Here is a 22257-nt window from a genome sequence, read left to right on the forward strand (position 1 = left end):
ATAATAAACGTTGAAAAAAAAAAAAAATTAAAAAAAAAAAATTAACCATTCCCCAAAGTAACAGAAGATAAAATGATGTAATAGATGACAACCAGTCAAGGACCAACTGATTCTGAAGAGTCTTTTGTTTCCCTTGGTCAAGAAAAGCAAATGTAAGGAAAGAAACTAGTACCTTTGCCACTGATGTTCTCCATTGTATACAGGTAATCCATGTAAAAAGCCCCAAACCTTTGCATTCCAGCTATCTCAGTGTATGTCTCCTGCCAACAAAGAAAAGCAAATAGAACACACATTGTATAGAAGAGACTTTTGAGTTTAAAACCTAATAGGTCAAGAATCAGACACACATCCTTACACAGAATGTGTATCAAGTCAAAGAATTACCAAAACAACAGAGGCTAGCCAAAGGATTCACTTCTAAGAAAGGTAATGTTAACTCTACAACAGACCACACAAAAGGACATCCATAATTCTACTAGACATTTTGAACACTTTATCAATGTCTGGTTAATGAACACCTGTAATGGAATAGGATAGTATACCCTTGACCTTTAACAACATCACAAAACTGTCTAATAATATATATACCCTCAAATATATTTAATCCTTAAATAATCCAGTACACTTAAATGAAACTTAAATACTATAAAGATATACTAAAATATGTATAATGTATGTAAGTATGCAGATTAAAATTAAATTCTTTATAAAAGTAAACATAGCAAAAAGAGTTAAAATATATTTTATTTATTCTATTATATTAACCTTCTGGTAACCTTTTTTTGAATGTTTAAATTTATTCCATAGAAGTACACGGATTTTATATGAAAAATTCAAATAACACTAAGATACATACACAGTAAAACGTGAAATTCTTCATCTCTTCCCATTTATCCCCTACACAGAGGAACTAAAATTAGAAGACAACGCTACAAGTTTCCTCCATGACTATCTTAACTTTAGAGAATGGATAAACCAACTAACTGGCTACATACTATATATAAGTAGAGATCTTTGTGCACTCTTTAAACTTCTCTAGATGTAGAAACTGGACAAAAATACTCTAAATGTTTCAATGAACAACCAGCATTTAGAATATATTACTTGAGAAGAAAATGGCAATCCCAACTATTCGCACAAAGCCATCTGCCCTAACAGAGCCTAGAAACTGGCTCAACTATATATTCTCTAACCTTATGATGGGCTGCATCCAAGATGAATTCTGCACGAGTACCATTATTTTCTGGACTTCGGTAATCAAACAATGAGTTTGTGAGGTATGTCAAACCTTTCATACTCAAATTTTCACCACAAATGAAGAAACCAGGCTTCCTGAAAATAAATACAAAAATTCTTAACAGGGAGGAAAAATCATTGACTGCTAAAGAAAATAAAACCTTTGGTTTTATAATACCCATTTAGTAGTCACTACAACTTGAAGTCCTATAAAAAGACAAGGAACGTTGTCCCCATTTTTCACTGCCTATATTGGCAAAGACATTTTAACAAAACCAAAAGGAACCTCCAAGTGGCTGCCATAAAACAAGAAGAAGAAACATTTATGGATTGAAAAGTATTTGGAACTATTGTCCAGGTGTTAAGTGCTACCAACTTTCTAAATTCCCCTGAGCTCTATAATTTCTTATAGGGGAAAACAGTAAAGTTCCTCTCTTAAGCCAAAGATATACGTAGTCTAACAGGTTTTTTGGTATGGTTAAACACTTCAATAAGCACTTCATTATCCCTGTCTTCTATACAAAAAGAAGAGGAGGAGGAGGAGGAGGAGGAGGAGGAGGGAGGAAAGGGAGAATTTGACTTACAGTTTCACTTCTATTCATATCTCTTCAAAATCTTTACACACCCATAATTCCTTTAAGGCACATGGCTCTGCAACCAACAAAACCAATCTGGCAATCAAAAAAAGGCTCTCCCATCCATAAGGGCCTATAAGAGAGAAGGAAACATTAGAACCAAGAATTTGAATTTCATAAAAATGTTATATATAGGCTTTTCTTGTAAAACTTCTAAATTAGGAGAAACAACTTCTTTAGGATTATGGCCTTTGCAAATTTATTCTCCTCAGATCATAACCCTATTAAATTAAGAAATATCATGGGGCGCCTGGGTGGCGCAGTCGGTTAAGCGTCCGACTTCAGCCAGGTCACGATCTTGCGGTCCGTGAGTTCGAGCCCCGCGTCGGGCTCTGGGCTGATGGCTCAGAGCCTGGAGCCTGTTTCCGATTCTGTGTCTCCCTCTCTCTCTGCCCCTCCCCTGTTCATGCTCTGTCTCTCTCTGTCCCAAAAATAAATAAATGTTGAAAAAAAAATTAAAAAAAAAAAAAAAAAAAAAGAAATATCTTACTTGTCTCTGTATCCTCAAATCTTTGTATCCTCAATGACTGGCATCTTACGAACATTAATATACACATATATATGAGATCACACAAGTTAAATGAAGAAAATGAAAGGATAAATTAACATTCCATATTACAATAAAATCTTTGTTAAGTATTTCAACCAATACTACTGATGACTAAAATAGAATTATAAAACCATAAATGTACTTTAAACATACCACTTATGATAAAAGCTTGCATTTATTAAACATTAAAGGCCATTCAAAAAGTTTTAAAAATATATGTTCAATGTTGAAAGATTACCTCAACTGTAGTTCCTTCTTGTTCCCAACACAATACTTCTTTAGATTTAACTTTCTGAGGGCTATAATAACTACTCTCAGCTTGCATTTCAGTGAGCTAAGAAACAATGTAAGAATATTAAGTAAAATTAGTATTAGGAAAGCAATAAACTGTCATTATTATGATGAATTGATGGAAACAGGGCCAATTTTAAGATTCAGGAAATTTAATTATTAAGCAGGAAAACAGGTGCAACAAAAACAGCTGTGACAGATTATCCATGGTATAAAGGTTGAAAATGCGAGTCTAAACTCACATAGAGAATTTAATGCCATCTTATTTTATTTAACTTCTTTGTTTTAACAATATTGCTTGAAAAGGTAAAGCTGTGTATAAGTCCCATAGTTATATAACTACTCATACATTCTGCGCAAAATTTTATGTATTTTAGCCTCAATTCAATATACATTCAACCAGGTTTAGTTCAATCATTTACAAAATTTCTCCCAAAGTTTCCATCAAAAAGAAAATTATGAACAGACACAAAGAGATTCAACAAAACTTATTCTAATTCTGTGAGGCAAGTAGGTTCGTGGGTGTTTACTTTCAACGTATGTGTCTCATAGAATGTCTCAGACTCATTCAGTGATGCAAACACTTAATGGGTGACAGCTGGATAACAAGTACTACTCAAGATGCTGCCAAAACAACAACTCTTGCACCCCTGAAGCTTACAACACATTACTTGTATGTATCCAAAAACGAGATAAATTATCTTCCAAAGGTACTTTTCTGGATGCAGTATAGTATCCTGGTTTGGATCATGTTACAGAAAACAACTTTATAAAATGTGATTAAAGTCTGGAATTTAACAGTAATGCCCCAGTGTTGGCTTCCTAGTTTTGACAAATGTACTATGATAGCCTAAGATGTTAATAGGGAAACTGAGTAATGAGTATATGTGAACTCTCTGTATTTTGCAAGTTTTCTGTAAATATAAAACTGTTCTAAAATAAAGGGGTTTTTTAAATTTTTTTTAATGTTTACTTATTTTTGAGAAACAGAGACATAACATGTGCGAGGAAGGGGCAGAGAGAGAGGGAGACACAGAATCTGAAGCAGGCGCCAGGCTCTGAGCTGTCAGCACAGAGCCAAACGCGGGGCTTGAACTCACAAACCAAGACCATGACCTGAGCTGAAGTCGGACGCTTAACTGACTGAGCCACCCAGGTGCCCCTAAAGTTTTTATTTTTTTAAAGGTATCCTGCCATGTTTGCTAATGAGACCCTTCCTTAAACTCCTATGCAGTGGATGGATTTTTCAAACAGGGGCGCGCCTCAGTTAAGCGCCCAACTTCAGTTCAGGTCATCATCTCGCAGTTTATGAGTTTGAGCCCCGCGACGGGCTCTGTGCTGACAGGCTCAGCCTGGAGCCTGCTTCAGATTCTGTGTCTCCCTCTCTCTCTGCCCCTACCTGGCTCAAGCTCATGCACGCACTTGCTTGCTCTCTCTCTCTCTCAAAAACAAACATTAAAAAAATAAGTTACAAAAACAATATTTAACTTTGGTCAAATAGAACTTACCAAACCAAAAAGTTATTTTAAGCATGATAATTTCTTTATACTTAAAATCAACTACTTATTCTCATTTCTTAATAGCAAAGAGTTTATTACATATGAGCCCTTATTTCTTAGATGCTTCTAGAACTAGTATACACAATGTCGTTATTTTAAAGTACAATTCTATGAAATACTCAAGTAAAGTCAGTATTTTAAACTTGATCACCCTTCAGCTGTCTACAATTATTGTAGAGAAAAAGCAATTAATTGATTAAAAGGACTCAAACATTACAAGAACGATTTTCAACGTGATTTTTAAAACGCTACATTTAATTTGGCAGGATTTTTGTTGGATTCATATCAACTGTTCAGAATGCTAATGTAGAAACACGACCTTATTTTCTGACCAAAATATGAACCACAAATTAATTCCATACATTCTTTAAGTCCAAGCTGAACAATGAACTCTAATGTTTTCCTCCTAAATATCAACGGATTTCCCTTAGAGAAACCTTAGAGACATAAATGTTCAAAAAAAATTTTTAATGTATTAACTAATGACAAGTACTGCCCCAAAAGTCTATAGTTTTGTATATAAATACAAACTATTCTGACTCAGTTTAATACAATTCTTCCTATCAATGAAGAGAAATATACCAGAATAATTTCAAATTTAAAAGTAAATAAACAAAACTCACCAGAAAAGATAGAACTTTTGCTAGCAATCCCTAACTTCCCTCACAAACTTAGATTAAAAGTAACTTTTTTATCATCTAAAACTGGCAATATACATATGCTTTCACAAATATGTGGAATTTAAAAACGAAAACAAATGGGGCACCTGGGTGGCTCAGTTGGCTAAGCACCTGACTTGGGCTCAGGTCATGACCTCACAGTTCATGAGTTCAAGCCCCAGGTCGGACTGTATGCTGACAGTTCAGAGCCTGTTTCGGATTCTGTGTCTCCCTCTCTCTCTCTGCCTCTCCCCTGCTCATGCTGCTCTGTATCTCCCTCAAAAATAAATAAACATTAAAAAAATTATTTTAAACCAAGACACATGAACAAACAATAAGAAGAATCAGACCATAAATATAGATAACAAACTGACAGTTGTCAGAGGGGAGGGGCTTGGCGGGGGGAGGCGATGAGCAAAATGGATGAAGGAGATTGAAATATGCAGGGTTCTGGTTACGGAACGAGTAAGTCAAGGGAATATAAAAAGCACACCATAGGGAATATAGTCAATGATACCGTAATAGCATTGCATGGTGATATTTGGTAGCTAGACTTATGGTGAGCATACCATAATGTATACAGATGTGTAGAGAGATGTGGAATCATTTCATTGTACACCTCAAACTAATGTAACATTGTGTGTCAACTATACTCAAAAAACAATTATACCACTAAAAACTGTAAGTATAATGTAAGTTCTCTAAATAGTTCATTCATGCTGCTGTTACTAAGATATGTTTATGTATCTTTTAGAACTTAAGCTTGAATATTTATACTTACAAATAATGCAATTACAGTTGTTGCCAAAAACATCTGTTAAACGCAGAGATGATCATAATAAAAAAATTTTACTAAAGTAAAAAAATAAAATTGACAATATATGTAATAATTGCTGGCAACAGTGGCTTTTTTATTATATATTTTAAAGGTTTTATTGTTTTATTTTAATTTTACAGACTGATGCATAGTCCCTTTCAAAGCTGTATCAATGAATTTTAATTGTGAAATTAATAAAAAAAAAAATGTGTTCCCTAGAATCCAGAAAAAAATGATGTCAAAATAGCACAGCTATTTTACCATTTTTGCCCCAAATTTTATTACCAAAAAAAAAAAAATCTTTTAAACCAATTAAGCTCAAATTTTGTTAAAACTCACTTTCTACATTTTTCAGGGTTTGTCATATTAGAAAAAACTTAATGCTTTTAATTAGAAAAGTCTTTAAAGACTGTTTACTTTAAAATATTTTTATCTAGGGGCGCCTGGATGGTTCAGTCAGTTGAGCGTCCGACTTCGGCTCAGGTCATGATCTCTCAGTTCACAAGTTTGAGCCCCATGTTGGGCTCTGTGCTGACAGCTCAGAGCCTGGAGCCTGCTTCGGATTCTGTGTCTCCCTCTCTCTCTGCCCTTACCCCACTCATACTTTCTCTTTCTCTCTCTCTCTCTCAAAAATAAATTTTTAAAAAAAAACATTAAAAAAAAATTTTTTAATTAAAAAAATTAAATATTTTTATCTACCATCTGTTGTAGTTATAAATTGTATAGCAAGATACTTCAGTAGTTAAACAAGTCAAATTAAAAACACCATGAAGCAAAAACTTGATTTTTTTTTCTGTGCTACACTTCCAGTATCTAACAAGTTACCTGGAATACAACGTCACGGGTTGAACACAGGTGTTTACCTCCTTCAGAAAAATGCCTCCACAATAAACCAACAAAGACAAATAAAACTGAAGAAGTATAATCTAAAAAAGAATCCCAAAATTTTGGAAGATGGAAAGCAGACGAGGAGATACGTAGGATGGATAAATTTATTTACTTGTTGAATATATACCAGGCAATTTCCAAGAGCTGGAGATACCTTTTTAAAGTAGCCTTTTTTAAAAACTACCACTTGCTGAGTTTAGTATACTCCCAAAATAGAATATCCACAATCTTCTGAAAAGGCTATTATTCTTTCACTCACTGATAAACATTTGGGTTGTTTCAACTATTTTTCTAGGATTTTTGTTTTATTTTAAGTAATCTCTATACCCAATGTCGGGCTCAAACCCACAACTCCAAACTCAAGAGCCGCATGCTATCCCAACCAAGTGAGCCAGGGACGTCAGGTTGGTTCAACCTTTTGCCCATTGTGAATAATGTTTTCATGAACATTCATGTACGTCTATTTGTTTGAGTACAGTTTTGAGTATATACCTAGGAATGGAATTTCTGAGTCATATAACTCTATGTTTAACTTTTTGAGGAACCACCAAACTATTTTCCACAGCAACTATACCATTTTACATTCCCACCAGTGTTCCCATTTGCTTTCAGCCAGCTCCAACTAAGATTCTGCCAGTATCAAATCACTGCTCTATTCAAGAGCACCAACAATTCCCACAATGCCAAATCTAATGATCCATTCTCACAAATGACCTACTCTGTCAACTTTAAAACATTTATGGCACTCAGCTTCCAGACAGACACTCTTGGTTTTCTGCCTAACTTATTTTCAGTTTCCCACACTATTTCTGCCTCTTCTTTCCAAATACTTAACACCACAGTGCCCCAGAGTTTGGCCCTAGAACCTTTCCTTTTTTATATCTACACTGATTCTAGTCTTAACAAAATCTGCTGAAATTTATATACCCAGACCAAACTTCTAATCTGAACTCTAGAGAGGAAATAATTTTATGAAGTAAGGATTGCTAGACGATCTTACATCTAACTAAGTGTAAAACAAACTTTCAACTAGATCCTTTCCAGAAATCAAAATTTATGCATTAAAGATGAAAGAAATACAAACAGCAAGAAAAAGGAAACCTACTTTGAAAGTTACAGTTGCCTTTGTGCAATAAAATCCTATAGACACAATAGGATCCTTCAAAGTCTGTGCTTTTTGCTGATGCATGGCTGATGTAGGATCATTCCCAAGGAAGTCTTCCTCATTATCATCATAACTCACAATTGCAGGCACAAATGACCAGGCCCAAGATACCCATCCCTGTGGCTGCTCATCCTCTTGCTGTGAATACAGCTCTTGGCCTTTGTACTGAGCAGGATACTGCATATCTATTCTTGTTTCATCTTCAACACCTAGCAAAATAAAGTCATTTTAAATAAATCAAGAGGATTTGACTAAAAGGGAAATTAGGAATACAAATTCTATAAAAATATTTCTTCCATATCCTTGTTTTGAAATATAAAGTATGAACAAATTATACACTGGCTATTATTATTTGAAGCCAGTAATTTAGCATTATTACTTTCAAGTTTCTATATGTTGTACTACATTAATCCCCTTACAGAGTCCACAATTAATGTTATATGGGGAGTAGTTTATAACATAATTTTAAATGACCTGATAAATACAAAGAATAAATTCATTCTTTAGCATTCCATTAACTACCTTCCAAAAATAAGGTGCTAAGAAACTGAGTTTTCTCAGAAACGTAGTATCAGAAATATCTAAGAAAAGTTCTTTATTTTCTGATGCACCCAATAAAAAAAATGTCAAGCACTCCTAGGCAAAATGCATCCCCCACCCCAGGGCACCTGAGTGGCTCAGTTGGTTGAGGGCCCAACTCTTGATTTCAGCTCAGGTCATGATCCCTGGGGCATGGGATCAAGCCCCTCATCAGGCTCTGCACTGAGGATAAAGTCTGCTTAGGATTCTTTCTCCTTCTCTCTCTCTCTCCCCCCCTTCCTCCTTCCCTCCCTTTTCTTTGCCCCCTCCCCCGCTCATGCTCTCTAAAAGAAAAAAAAATTAATGCAAACTCCCCCCCAAAAAAACAATTATCTCTAAGAGCAAAGTATTATAATTATTCTTTATTTTTTTTTAAGTAGGCTTCATGCAGATCTTGAACTCATGACCCTGAGATCAAGACCTAAGCTGAGATCAATAGTTGGATGGTTAACCAACTCAGCCACCCAGGTGTCCCTATAATAGAATTATTCTTATGATATTAAAAAAAATGATAGCGTTGGTGATTATTAGTGGGTAACATAAATTATCTTTCTTATTCTACATATGAAAAAATTATAGCAAAGAACTTTCATGTAGTTAGAAATTGACAAAGAATTTAAATCCCAACCACTCCAAGCTTGCCTGGGTGGCTCAGTCAGTTAAGCATCCGACTTTGGCTCAGGTCATGATCTCACAGTTGGTGGGTTTAAGGCCTGCATTGGGCTCTGTGCTGACAGATCCGAGCCTGGAGCCCGCTTTGGATTCTGTGTCTCCTGCTCTCTCTGCCCCTCCCCCACTCACATTCTGTCTCTCTCTCAAAAATAAACAAACATTAAAAAATTTTTTTTTTAATTCCAAACACTCCATTATGCCACTTTCATCAAGACAAACTCCATCCCAGTCCCTCAACGTTACCCTAACAATACAAACAAAAAACACATATCATCATGCAATTTAGGGGAAAAAAATCACTTTTTACAAAATGGCATAATTCAAGCATATTTACTGTCCAGTGAGAAATCTATAAAACACCACTCCAATAAATACCATCTTCATATAGATCCACTGAATCTGAATTTCTAGTCAGTTTTCTAGCTAGAATAACTTCATAACTTTTTTAATCCTTATGACAGGAGACTCTTGGAACATATTATACTTACTGGTTATGAAACATGGCCATTTATCTTCATTCATCTGAGAAGGAAAAGACTTACTAAAGTAGTAACTAAAGAATCTAAAATCCAGTACCACAGCCATTTTACTTAAATTATAAAAGGTACAATCCAGAAAATATTTTGTATAATCTTGCTGCTTAACCATAAATATTTTATCAGTTTCTATTGAGGAATAAAGCCTGTTATTAACTGCCCCTGGTAAGATCTCAAATTGGTCATCATCAATGAATATCATCTCACTTATAAAACAAGTCAGGTCACCTCAACCCAGTTAGCAATGACCAGGTTGAGTCAACTCCCAACCTGTGTTATCTAAACCATTAAAACAGAGGAAGTATCCACTGCTTGATCTTGTGAAACAAAAGAAACATCACTAACAGAGCTCTGAAAAATAGCCACTATAATTTATACTTAATATTAATTAAAAATTAAGAGGGATTTTGATGAAAGATGGTTCTGAAGTTTCAAATCTTTGCTGTTTTGCAAAAAGAATGAATTAGAGCCCTGAAATGAAAAAGGCATCTCCCTAATCTCTGGTTAGAATTTCCTAAAATACTCTCTTCCCTCAGAATAGTGCATCTTTTTCTTTTCATATTTATTTATTTTGAGAGAAAGAGGGAGAAAGTGAGTGGGGGAAGGGCAGAGGAAGGGAGAGAGGGAATCAGAAGCAGGCTCCGTGCTGTCAGTGTGGAGACCAATGCGGGGGGCTCAATCTAACGAACCGTGAGATCATGACCTGAGCCAAAATCAATAGCCAGATGCATAACCGACTGCCCCCAGAACAGTGCATCTTAATCTGGGCCTTTTGATAGAATTCAGGAACTTCATGAATTTCAACGAAAAAAATATATTAAGTATTTAAAATATAGCATGTTTAATTATGAAAGTAACAAATCACAGTTGCGAGTTTAATTATTAATACAAGTAACAAATCACAACTGCATCGCCATCAATTGTAAACCCTACAAAAATCAGATATATCAAGTAACAGTTGTGAAGTTATCTCAAAATACCATTTACACACATTACTCCTTGGAAACTATGATAGTTATTAGACTTCCTTCTAATTGTCATTAATGTATTAACATAGAAGCACATATTAAAAAACAAAAAAGATAAAACATAGGAAATAGTATTTTTCAAAACTAGGTATCAGGCAGTTTAGCCAGTGAGTCCTGAGACATGGGAAACAAGAAAAATGAGGTGTATGTTTGTGCCACCATACCACCTCGACAGAGTTTCTAAACCAGGGATAAGAAAGAGGAAATCCAAGAACTCGGCAGTCTCCTCGGATGAGAAGACAGAGTAGTGAGTCCAGGGAGACTTAAGGTGGCTCGAGTTTGCAGGGCAGAGTACCAAACAAGAAAGACCTGTTCAGAGAGAGTGAGTGAGCAAGCGAGCTCTTCATACCTGCAGAGGGTCCAACTCCAGTCTTCAGCTAAGTATTAATCAGTTCATGCAAGAACTACTGAGGCCATGAAAAGAACCACAAGAAAAAAACGAAGAAAATAATCCTCAAGACTGAATGCAAAATTGGGAATAGTTTGTGTTCTCAGCAGGAAGAAAGAAAGAAAAAAACATCAAGAAATGACTCAAAAGGCAAATTGTGGCAGTAGTGGGACAAAACTGGCCCCAAGCTAATGGCGGTTCTGATCTCAACTAAAAAACATTTAAACCAAAAACAAAACAAAACAAAAAACATTTAAAGCAAGCCAAGTGAATTAAATTATTTCCAAGGAACTTCACTTTTTGCTAGAATACAAATATATCCAGCACCCAACAAGATAAAATTTACAATGTCTGGCATCCAATTAATAATTATCAGGCACATGGGGCACCTGGGTGGTTCAGTCGGTTAAGTGTCCAACTCTTGATTTCTGCTCAGGTCATGACTTCACGGTTCATGAGTGAGTATGGAGATTGGGATTCTCTCCCGTTCTCTCTGCCCTTCCCTTGCTCATGCTCGTTTGCGCACGTGCTCTCTCTCTCTCAAATTAAATAAGTAAAAATTTTTTTTAAGTTTTTTATTTAAAAATTAACAGGCATGCAAAGATGTAAGAAAAAACAACACAGATGAGGGGGGAAAAGTCAGTCATTAGAAAAAGACCTAGGTATGATACAGTTCATAGCGTTAGTAAACACGGACATTAAAATGGCTATATAAATAAAAAGACATTTAAGAAAGCATAAACAAGGAGAAATATGAAAGGTTTTAACAATCCAAACAACTTCTAGAGATGAAAAATGCAGTATCTGAGATAAAATATAAGTTAGATGTGATTAATAGCAGATTAGATACACAAGATTAGTGAACTAGAACAGAAATAGAAACTCTCAATAATGAATCAAAATAAAAGGTAAATGAACAAAAATGAACAGACCATCAGAGAACTCTGCTGAACTTCAGGCAGCCTAATAGACATGTAATTACTGTCTCCAGAAGAAAGAGGAGAACTGAAAAACATATTTCAAGAAATAATGGGGGCGCCTGGGTGGCTCAGTCAGTTAAGCGTCAGACTTCAGCTCAGGTCATGATCTCACGGTTCCTGAGTTTGAGCTCCACATCGGGCTCTACACTGACAGCCGAGAGCCTGGAGCCTGCTTCAGATTCTGTGTCTCCCTCTCTCTCTGCCCCTCCCCTTCTTGCACTCTCTCTCTTTCTCTCAAAAATAAATAAACATTTAAAAAAAATTTTTTTAAAGAAATAATGCCCACAATTTTTCTAAGTATATATGAAAACTATAAACCCACAGACCTAAAAACCATAATGTAACATGTAGAAAGGATACCATGGCATATCAAAATCAAGATGCTTAAAACCTTCTGAGAAGAAGTTCATAGGCTTACCAGAGTATCCGAGGAATCCACAGCACCCACAATAAAATAATCCCTGCTTTACACAGAAGAGAAAACTAATTTCTACTACTCTGCAAGCAAATACTAAAGTTGCTTTCTCCCTTTATTAACACAGAAGAAAAACCTAGTCACCTCTTGATGACAGAACAGTTGAAAAGGAAAATATGAAATTTACATTTAATCAAAATTTAAAACTCTCTGCTCAAGGCACACCTGGTGGCTCAGTTGCCTTTGGCTCAGGTTATGATCTGAGTTTCAAGACCTGCATCAGGCTCTGGGTTGACAGTGAAAAAACCTGCTTCGGATTCTCTGTGACCCACCCCCCGCCCCCAGCCCCTCCTCCACTCTTGCTCTGTCAAAAATAAATTATCATCCAAAAAAAATTCTTAAAACGAAAAAATACTCTGCTCAAGAGACACCTATTTAAAATTTTGTTTTAATGTTTATTTTTGAGACAGAGAGAGACAGAGCATGAACGGGGGAGGGTCAGAAAGAGAGGGAGACACAGAATCAGAAGCAGGCTCCAGGCTCTGAGCTGTCAGCACAGAGCCCAAGGTGGGGCTCAAGTCACAGGCCATGAGATCATGACCTGAGCCAAAGTCGGAAGCTCAACCGACTGAGCCACCCGGGTGCCCCAAGAGACACCTATTAAAAATGAATTAGCCAAGTCACAGGCTGGCAAAAAATATTCCCAAAATATATATGTGACAAAGGATTTGAATTCAGAATATATAAAATAAATCACAAATCAGTAACAAAACCCAAAAGAGTTAACAATAAGCCAATATCTAACATACTCTTCAAAAAGGTAAATATATTAATAGTCAATAACTACTTGAAAAACTTCAAAATAATTGCTCATCAATGAAATGCAAATTAAAACCACACTGAGAAATCACAACCACATCCATCACATTGGCAAAAAGTAAAAAATGACTGGTAACACCAAATGCTGGTAAAGATATGGAACAATTGGAAATCTTATACAATGCTGATGGGAATGCAAAATGGCACACATTTCCGAAAAAAAAAAAACAAAAAAAAAAAAAAACCTGATTACTTTCTTTAAAAAAAAAAAAAAAAGAAAGAAACCTAAACATATACTTCCACTGTTAGATATCTACACAAAACAAAGAATAGCACATGTCTACAAGAAACTTGTAGAAGAATGTCCAGGACAGCTTTACTTATAATAACCAAAACTGGAAATAGCCCAAATATCCATCAACAGGAAAATGGCTAAAATACACTATGGTATATCCATAGAATGTATGTAGCAATAAAAAGGAAAGAACTACTGATATATGCAACAACATAGATGAATCCCCAAAATATTGTACCCTCAAGACAGTGAAAATATATGAAACCATAATGATGGACACATGCTATTACACATTTGCAAAAATCCATAGAATGTAAAATACAAAGAGTGAACCATGTGTCACCTGGAGGGGATGTTGATAATGCGGGAGGCTATGCATGTTAGAGTGCAGAGAGTATATGGGAAATCTCTACCTACCCTTCGATTTTGCTGTGAACCTAAAACTTCTCAAAAAAATAAAGCCTTAAGTAAAAAAGTAAATAAATAAAAAGTAAAAAAGGATATTATGCTTAATGAAAGAAATCCTTTCACAAGAGTTTATACTGTATGATTTATATGAAATTCTAGAATTAACAAAAAAATTTTTTTTAATTCAGAACAGTGTTTGCCTGAGTGGAAGTGGGGGGGTGTGCAAATGATTATAAAGGAGCAAAAGAAAACTTTTTAGAGATACTGATAATCTTTACCTTAATGGATATTATATATCACACAGGTGTACACATTTCACAAAACTTGAATAATATACTTAAGATTTATACATTTCGCATACCTGGGTGGCTCAGTTGGTTAAGTGTCCAACGTCAGCTCAGGTCATGATCACAGAGTTAGTGAGTTCAAGCACAGAGCCAGCTTCAGATTCTCTGTCCCCCGCCCCTCATCACACCCCACCCCCACTCACGTGTGCGCTCTCTCTCTCTCTCTCCCAAAACAAGCATTAAAAATAAAGATTTATGCATTTCACTTTGCAAATTACACCTTCAAAAAAATTAAAAGAACCATTAAGAAATATAAATGCTAGTTAACAATACAATGCTGAAGTCTAGGGGTGAAGTATACTGATGTCTAAGTTACTTTGAAAGGCATCAAAAACACTGGTTGAACTGATGAAGAGAAAGGTTAGATGAACAGCTATGTGATAAAGCAAATTTAACAAACTATTAAGTGTAGAATCTCAAGAATGAGTATATATATGGGTGTCCACTGTATAATCCTCTTTCAACTTTTCTATATATTCGAAATTTGTCATAATAGCATGTTGGAAAAAAACTGAGCACCCTCTAGATGCTAGGTTTTGTTCTAGATATAAGATGCTGTTCCTGTTTCAGGAGTTCATTGTCTAACAGGAATTCACTCTCCAGTGTAAAATAAACGTATAATTTATACCTACATATACTCATGTTATTCCCTAAGCTTTTAAGTTATTCCCTAAGCTTTTAAGCAGATATTTTTTAATAAGCTATAATTTAAATACTATGAAATTTGGCCTTTGGAAATGTACAATTCAGTGGTTTTTAGTAAAATCACAAAGTTGGGCAACTATCATCACGATCTAATTTTAGAACATTTTCATCAGTCCAAAAAGAATACCTCTACCCATTAGCAGTCACTCCCCATTCCCTCCTCCTCCAAACCCTGATTACTAATCTACTTTCTGCTTTTACAGATTTGGCTATTATGGATGTTTCATATAAATAGAATCATACAATGTGTTCCTTTCTGACTGGTTGCTTTCACTTATGATATTTTCAAAATTCATCATGTTGTAGCATGTAGCAGTTTTTCATTCTTTTGTATAACTGAGTAATAGTCTAGTGTATGGATATATCACAATCGTTTATCCATTCATCAGCTGATGGACATGAAGGATGTTTCACTTTCTGGTTATCATGAATAATGCTGCCATTAAAATTCACATATGAGTTTTTATGTGGACATTTATTATCAATTCTTTTGCATATAAACAAAACCTACATCAATGGATCATATGGCAACTCTATGTTCAAGTTTTTAAGGAACTAGATTGTTTTCCAAAGCAGCTATTCCATTTTACATTCCCATAATCAACATAAAACTTCCCTACAATCTTGCCAACACTGGTTATTATTATGTGTCTTTTGATTAACGTCATGTTATTGACCTTGAAGTGTTATCTCACTGTGATTTTTGACTTGCATTCTCCATCATGACTAATGAGGGTGAGCATCTTTTCACGTGCCTGTTGGCCATTTGCAAACCTTTTGTGCATAAATGTTTATTCAGGTATTTTCCTCACTTTTTAATTGGGTTACCTGTTCCTAAGTTTTCAATATCCTTTTCTAAAGGCCCAAACTATGGCAATTAATCATATTCTCCAAATCTTTCCTGAGCCTCAAGCCCAATGCCAAGTCGGTCATTCTTTTCAACATCTGTTTTCTTCAGATCATTCATACTTCTATTGAATTAAACATTCTATCATTCTCCCACACCATACTAAACTAACTATTCGTATGTCTGTCTGCTCCACTGTACCTTAAGATTTTAAGGGAAGAGAACGCACCTTTTTATCTCTGTGTTTTCCCAGATGACCAATATTCAGTACACTCAGTAGGCTTCAGTAAAAGTACATTGAACTAAATAACTGAAGTTAACCCACTAGTATCCTTCAATGAAATATATACTCCATTAATAAGGTTCCAATTAATTAGCTAGGAACCTTCCAATGAATCAATTAAGTATAACTGTAGTTGTTAAACAGATTTACATATTATAATTAAGTATATCTAATTCTGTTATAACTCTTGGTAAGCCTTTGCAAAAAATTACCAATACCCTAATTTACTAGAAAATGTCAACGCATTGTGCTACCTTAACTTTTTGTATAACATACATTCTGAACATTTATACCTATTAGAAATATTAAAGTTACTTGTTAGCATTTAAAAAAAGAAAATCACAGTAATATGCAGTATGTAAAAAAAAAAAAAAAAACAAACAAAAAACAAAAACAAAATCAAAGTAGTGTCAAACAACCAAAATAAAATCATTTCATCATGTTAGAACACTGCACAACTCAGTATGTTTTATTTTTTTAAGTTTCATAATGGTGAAAACACTATGCGAACAATAGTTCAAAAGAAAGTTTGTTAGATTTACCTGTAATGTTTCCTAACATATCTTTACTGTGACAGGTAGGATCTTCTGTTTCTCCATCTTTAAAATTGCCTATTTCCCCGTAGTAAAGAGCAATTCCAAGTTGCATTATACGGATAAACATAGGCAGCTGTTGATCTGTGATGGAAAGTTTCAAACTCTCTACTAAAGTATGAATCTATATTTGAAAAAAACAAACACATCAACAAAAAAGCATGTTCAAAGGAAGTAATTAATACACATAAATGTTAAAAGTTCTAAAATAGAATACCATAAGAAAAAAGTAATGTCCCAAACATTTCCAACATGTAAGCTAAAACAGTTTACTCTAAAATCTTAGAAATTAAAACAAATTTTGCTGTAATGACCACTAAAATTTAGGTAAAAACTGTATTAAGCCAAACTATATAAATACAAATAGAAATGGTTATGAAAAGATGTGGTCACTCTAGACTTTCAAATAATTTTTCCAGAAATAAAGTTAAGGAACCAAAATATCAACTCTACAATATGAAGAATACAAAATCACAGAGATTTCTGTCACATCAACAGGAAAAGTTTCATGATGTCACTTTAGTAAAACCTTAATCACCCTTTCCAGTTCTATTAACCAAAAGAATACATACACATCCTAAAAACTTCTGTTAAGGGGGAATATTACTAACATTACAATATGGAAGTAAAAACATAATAAAATTTTGCCAATGGAAAACTAAGTGTCATACATGCTCAGAAGAGTTTTTCCAGACAAATTTTAAGAGATTTAAATAGGACATAAAATGTATAACATGAATTATAAGAAATAAACAAGATTAATTACTAACAAATAGAATATATAGCAATCAAAGTTATTCTTATAGAAAGATATTAATGGAATATAAACATAGTCTCAGTGTAATGGTTCCCTGTTTTATAAACATGGAATAAAACCAATTAAGCCATAAAGTCTCTTGGAAGGTTAATTTTGACTAACTGGTATTTGAGGGTCTATAAAACATGAAAAAGTATTAGTAATCATATTTTGGGTTTAAAGGCACAAAAAATTGTATTTGAAAAGGAAGAAAGTTGTAAAATACTATTTTTAAGTATGAGTACAGGTTTCTTAAAATGGACTTGAAAATCATACACCAAACAGACCAAGAAGAGGTAAGAAAAGGCTTAGGAGCAGGAGGGTAGAGTATGCAGTACAGGCCTGCCAAGCTTGAAATTTCTCTAACACATCCTTCTAAACTATTGTATGGCACCAATAGCACCAGAGATAAGCCATCTTAGCAGAATCAGTAACAAAGAATCAATCCTTTATATTCATATTTATATATAATATATATATGAAATTACACAGACCTAATATACCTTTAAAATATATAAGATGTTGCATATGCTTTAGTGAATGCTTTATATATACAGTATTTTATATATTTTATATACAATAGATCTAAATATCTTTTAAATCAGTAAGACTAATCACTAATAGAAAAATGGCCAGGGGTGCCTGGTTGGCTCAGGCAGTTAAGCGGCCAACTTCGGCTCAGGTCATGATCTCGCGGTCTGTGAGTTCGAGCCCTACGTCAGGCTCTGTGCTGACAGCTCCGAACCTGGAGCCTGCTTCAGATTCTGTGTCTTCCTCTCTCTCTGACCCTCCCCTGTTCATGCTCTGTCTCTCTCTGTCTCAAAAATAAACAAACGTCTAAAAAAAAAAAAAAAAAAAAAAAAAAAAAAGGAAAGAAAAATGGCCAGAGCACCTGAATGGATTTTTCAAAGAACAAATGGCCAGTGGACAGATTTTTAAAAATCTAACTCCAGTGACGAACGTTAATTAAAATCTATTTTCTTCGGGCACCTAGGTGGCTCAGTCAGTTAAGCGGCCAACTTCAGCTCAGGTCGTGATCTCCTGGTTCATGAGTTCGAGCCCCGCACTGGGCTCTGTGCTGACAGCTCAGAGCCTGGAGCCTGCTTCCGATTCTGTGTCTACCTCTCTCTCTGCTCCTGCCCTGCTGACACTCTGTCTCTGTCTCTCAAAAAGTGAATAAACGTTAAAAAATATTTTTTTAAAAAAATTTATTTTGTTTAACAATTTGTCCTGTTTTTAACATGATCATATTTAAGGACAGGCACCCTCCTTAATGTTCACGATCATATACACTAGTTAAATTTATCTGCAAATAGTTTTGTAATACAGAACACAGGTCTTAAAAAAAATTTAAGCTAGGAGCGCTGGGGTGGCTCAGTCAGTTAAGAGACCGACTCTTGGTTTCAGGTCAGGTCATGAGCTCAGTTTCCTGAATTCAAGCCCAGCATTGGGTTCTGTGCTGACAACTTGGAGCCTACTAGTGATTCTGTCTCCCTCTATCTGCCCCTCTCCCACTTGCGCTCCTTCTCTCTCGCAATAAACTTAAAATTTTTAAGCTCATTAAGAAGATATTTGCAACTAACCAAAATATTTCCTAAAGAATTAATCAGAAATGTGTCAAAGATTTACGTCAGGCTTTCATTGTTCTAAAAAATTTTTTTCAAAAGCAAATTTTCAAAAACAGGGGAAATGTTAAATAAATTATATACCTATATAATCCATATCTCATATGACACAAACTCTAGGACATATTTGTCACAACAAAAATTATAAAAGGCCTACCCAAAATATAAATAAATTCAAAACCACTTAAACATACATGAGAGCCTGAAATGAATAATTAGGGTATCTGGAATATTCTGGGAAATACTCGCTCTTTGAGATGATCAATGAGGTTAACCATGTGCATTTAGTACATACGTCCTAGGAAAAGGAATTCCAAGAATGATAGGTCTAACTCAAAATGACAAATTCTTACATCACAATGGTATTAATAAAAAATTCAATCTTATTTCAGTTGAGCATAATGGTATCTCATATTTGGTGATTTCCAGAGTCAAAAACCACATGTCAATAAACTTATTTATATTAAGGTGCTTTTTACAATGACATGTCATGGCTAGTCAATTTTGAGAACATAAACTTTATATGCCAACACCAAGTTTTCCCCAAGTTACCTTATTTTTACTTTCCTCTAATTTAGCCACATTCTAAAATGTATAATTACATTTGTACTATTATCAATAAATTTATTTTAAACAGTAAGGCATCCATGTATCCATCACTTGCTTTCAGACGTTGAATTTACCCGTAACATTCCCCAACATTACTAACAGATTCAAGACAAAAGAAGGAAAGTAAGCCCATTAACCTGAGACACAGGCATCAATATCATTAAATTAATACTCTTCTATGCTTATCGTTGGCAAAATGCTAATTCAAAACTAGAAAGAAAAAGTAATAGAATTTCAATAAATTAATGTGCACTCTATATAATAGGGAAAAAAGTAAAACACTGATCACTAAAACACTACCAAAGAAAAACAGGTGGATTTTGTGAATATAGTAAATTTACATAGAATAGAAAGTTATATGTTTTTAAAAATATAAAACAATAATTTCTACAGTCATACACAACCAGGAACAGTAGTCAATACCTGTGTTCAGACTCAGGGCCAGCTTTTCCATTACAGCACTTTAGTATTCAAAGGCATGTAACTCAACAATGAAAATTCATTCAACAGTAGCAGTTACTAACAAGATCACAAATGGAATTCTTTTTCAAAAATTGATATACAGAGACTTAGAAAACTGTTATATAATTAAAGAACACAAGATTTACACTTAGAGACTTAACTATACACATTGAAAATATATTCTGATATCTTAGAGAACAAATTTTCACATTTATCAAAAGACATAACCTGAAAAATTCCTATATGGTAAGATTTTAATAATATTTTGAAACCATACACGAAAAGCTAAAATTCCCTGAATCAATAAGCTAAGATATTAAGTTAGCATTAAGCCTTTTAAAGTTATCTAAGAAGGATGGGTAACAACTACAGTTATGAGATAACGTTAATTAAATTATAAGTATTGAAAAATACAATGATATTCATCCACTAAAATTACACTTTTCATAGGATCTCCTCTATCTACTTAAAAGAGAAAAACACTAATAAACAGTTGGACAAACTACAAAGGAAACTATAGTCACAGAGGGGGGAAAGTACCCAAAATCCCTTTACTAGAACACATAATGCAGAAAGTTATAATGTATAATAAACAATATAACATAAAAACTATAAATAGAAATAAAACTCTCACAAAAACTGGTATATACTTTTGAGATTAATAATTGGCACACACAAGAACCAATGAATTAGCACACCAAGAACCAAAAGGAAGACATGCAATTCAACTACTAGAAAAAGAAACACCTACTTTAATAACAGATGGCATCTTGGAATTTAGGTTATCATATGTGAAATGCAGACGAGTTCTGAAGGAACATTTGTACAATAAAGGATCCTGGTAAAATTCAATTTTACCACTAGCATTTCGTTTATCCAGACAAACCGTACAGTCAGAAAAATTGATAACCTTTCTCAGCACCAGATCAGTTGCTAAAAGAAAAGGAAAACATTTTAATTAAAAAGGAAAGGGGAAAAAAGGCAACTATTTATTGGTACAAATGGTAATAAAAATAATAGCAGAAATAAGATTAACACAGCATTTAATACATGATGCCAGAACCTATGCAAAGAATTTCTCATTTATTATTTAAATCCTCCAACAACCTTATGAAATAGGCACAACAGTACCCATTCTAAGTATGAAGAATCAAATAAAATACAAAGAAATGAAGTAGCTTGTCCCCATTTTGCTTGGTGTCTAACTGTAAGTTTAAGAGAAAATTTATGAAAAATTTTGCTATATTTCACTATCTGCAGTGAGATACCAAATAACTTAGATAAAATTCTTGAGAAACCAAATTTAAAAAAACATTCTGAGCAATTGTCATTCGTTTACTATCTCACACCAAAAAAACTTAACAGCTTCTCTAAACCTGCACCCTCAGGAATGGTAGCCACCAGTGATATGTGATTTAAATTTATATATATATTAAAATTATCTAAAACTAACATTTCAGGTCCTCAGTTACACTAGCCACATTTTAAGTGCTCAATAGTCACATGTGGCTAGTAACTACAATACTAGACTGTAAAAATATAAAACATTTCCAACATCATGGAAAATTCTAGTGGACACCACTGCTCTAAATAACTCATGAAGAAATTACCAAATTACAAACAGTATACAGTTTGTTTTCAAGAGAATAAAAATGAAACAACTGCTGATAAAGCATCAAGCTAGAAAATGAAACCTTTCGCAAATGAGTAGGTTTATTCCTAATAAGCAATTCCTAGGTAAATGTTAGGCCCCAATCTATTTGGTCAGTGATTTTAAGCTAGCAGCTGTGCACATGCTATGGTCATGGGAATCTTCAAAAACAGTAAAATATGCTTGAGTCCATTCTTTAATAAAACTACTTCTGAGTATATTCTAGTGGTAACCTCTAATTCACCTTTTAAATGTTTTTTGGATTTAAGTTTTTAAGAAGTAAAAACTAAAGAATGTGCACATGTGTGGAAATAGCCAAGTTTTATCAGCAAATGAATTTTAAATGTTAGTTGAAATAATACCCAAACCTTACATATTATTTCAATTTACATGGAATATAAATAAATGATTTAGTTACT

General features: G+C 34.1%; 1 protein-coding gene across 2 annotated transcripts in view; it reads right to left on the reverse strand.

Moving 5' to 3' along the window:
- VPS13B (vacuolar protein sorting 13 homolog B) overlaps positions 1-22257 on the reverse strand; it is an 820834-nt gene that overhangs the window by 715581 nt on the left and 82996 nt on the right. Inside the window, exons 6-12 of one of the 2 annotated variants that reach the window (XM_030304021.2) lie at positions 20939-21120; positions 16645-16819; positions 7741-8009; positions 2660-2755; positions 1821-1944; positions 1194-1332; positions 173-260 (exon numbers count right to left, since the gene is read on the reverse strand). The gene's annotated coding sequence lies outside the window, so the exon portion shown is untranslated. Of the gene's footprint in view, positions 1-172; positions 261-1193; positions 1333-1820; positions 1945-2659; positions 2756-7740; positions 8010-16644; positions 16820-20938; positions 21121-22257 lie in introns of those variants that run through there. The other variant, XM_032591891.1, reaches the window with a different exon arrangement.

Source organism: Lynx canadensis, chromosome F2 (assembly GCF_007474595.2).
Source record: "Lynx canadensis isolate LIC74 chromosome F2, mLynCan4.pri.v2, whole genome shotgun sequence".
In the NCBI taxonomy this organism is placed as follows: Eukaryota; Metazoa; Chordata; class Mammalia; order Carnivora; family Felidae; genus Lynx; species Lynx canadensis.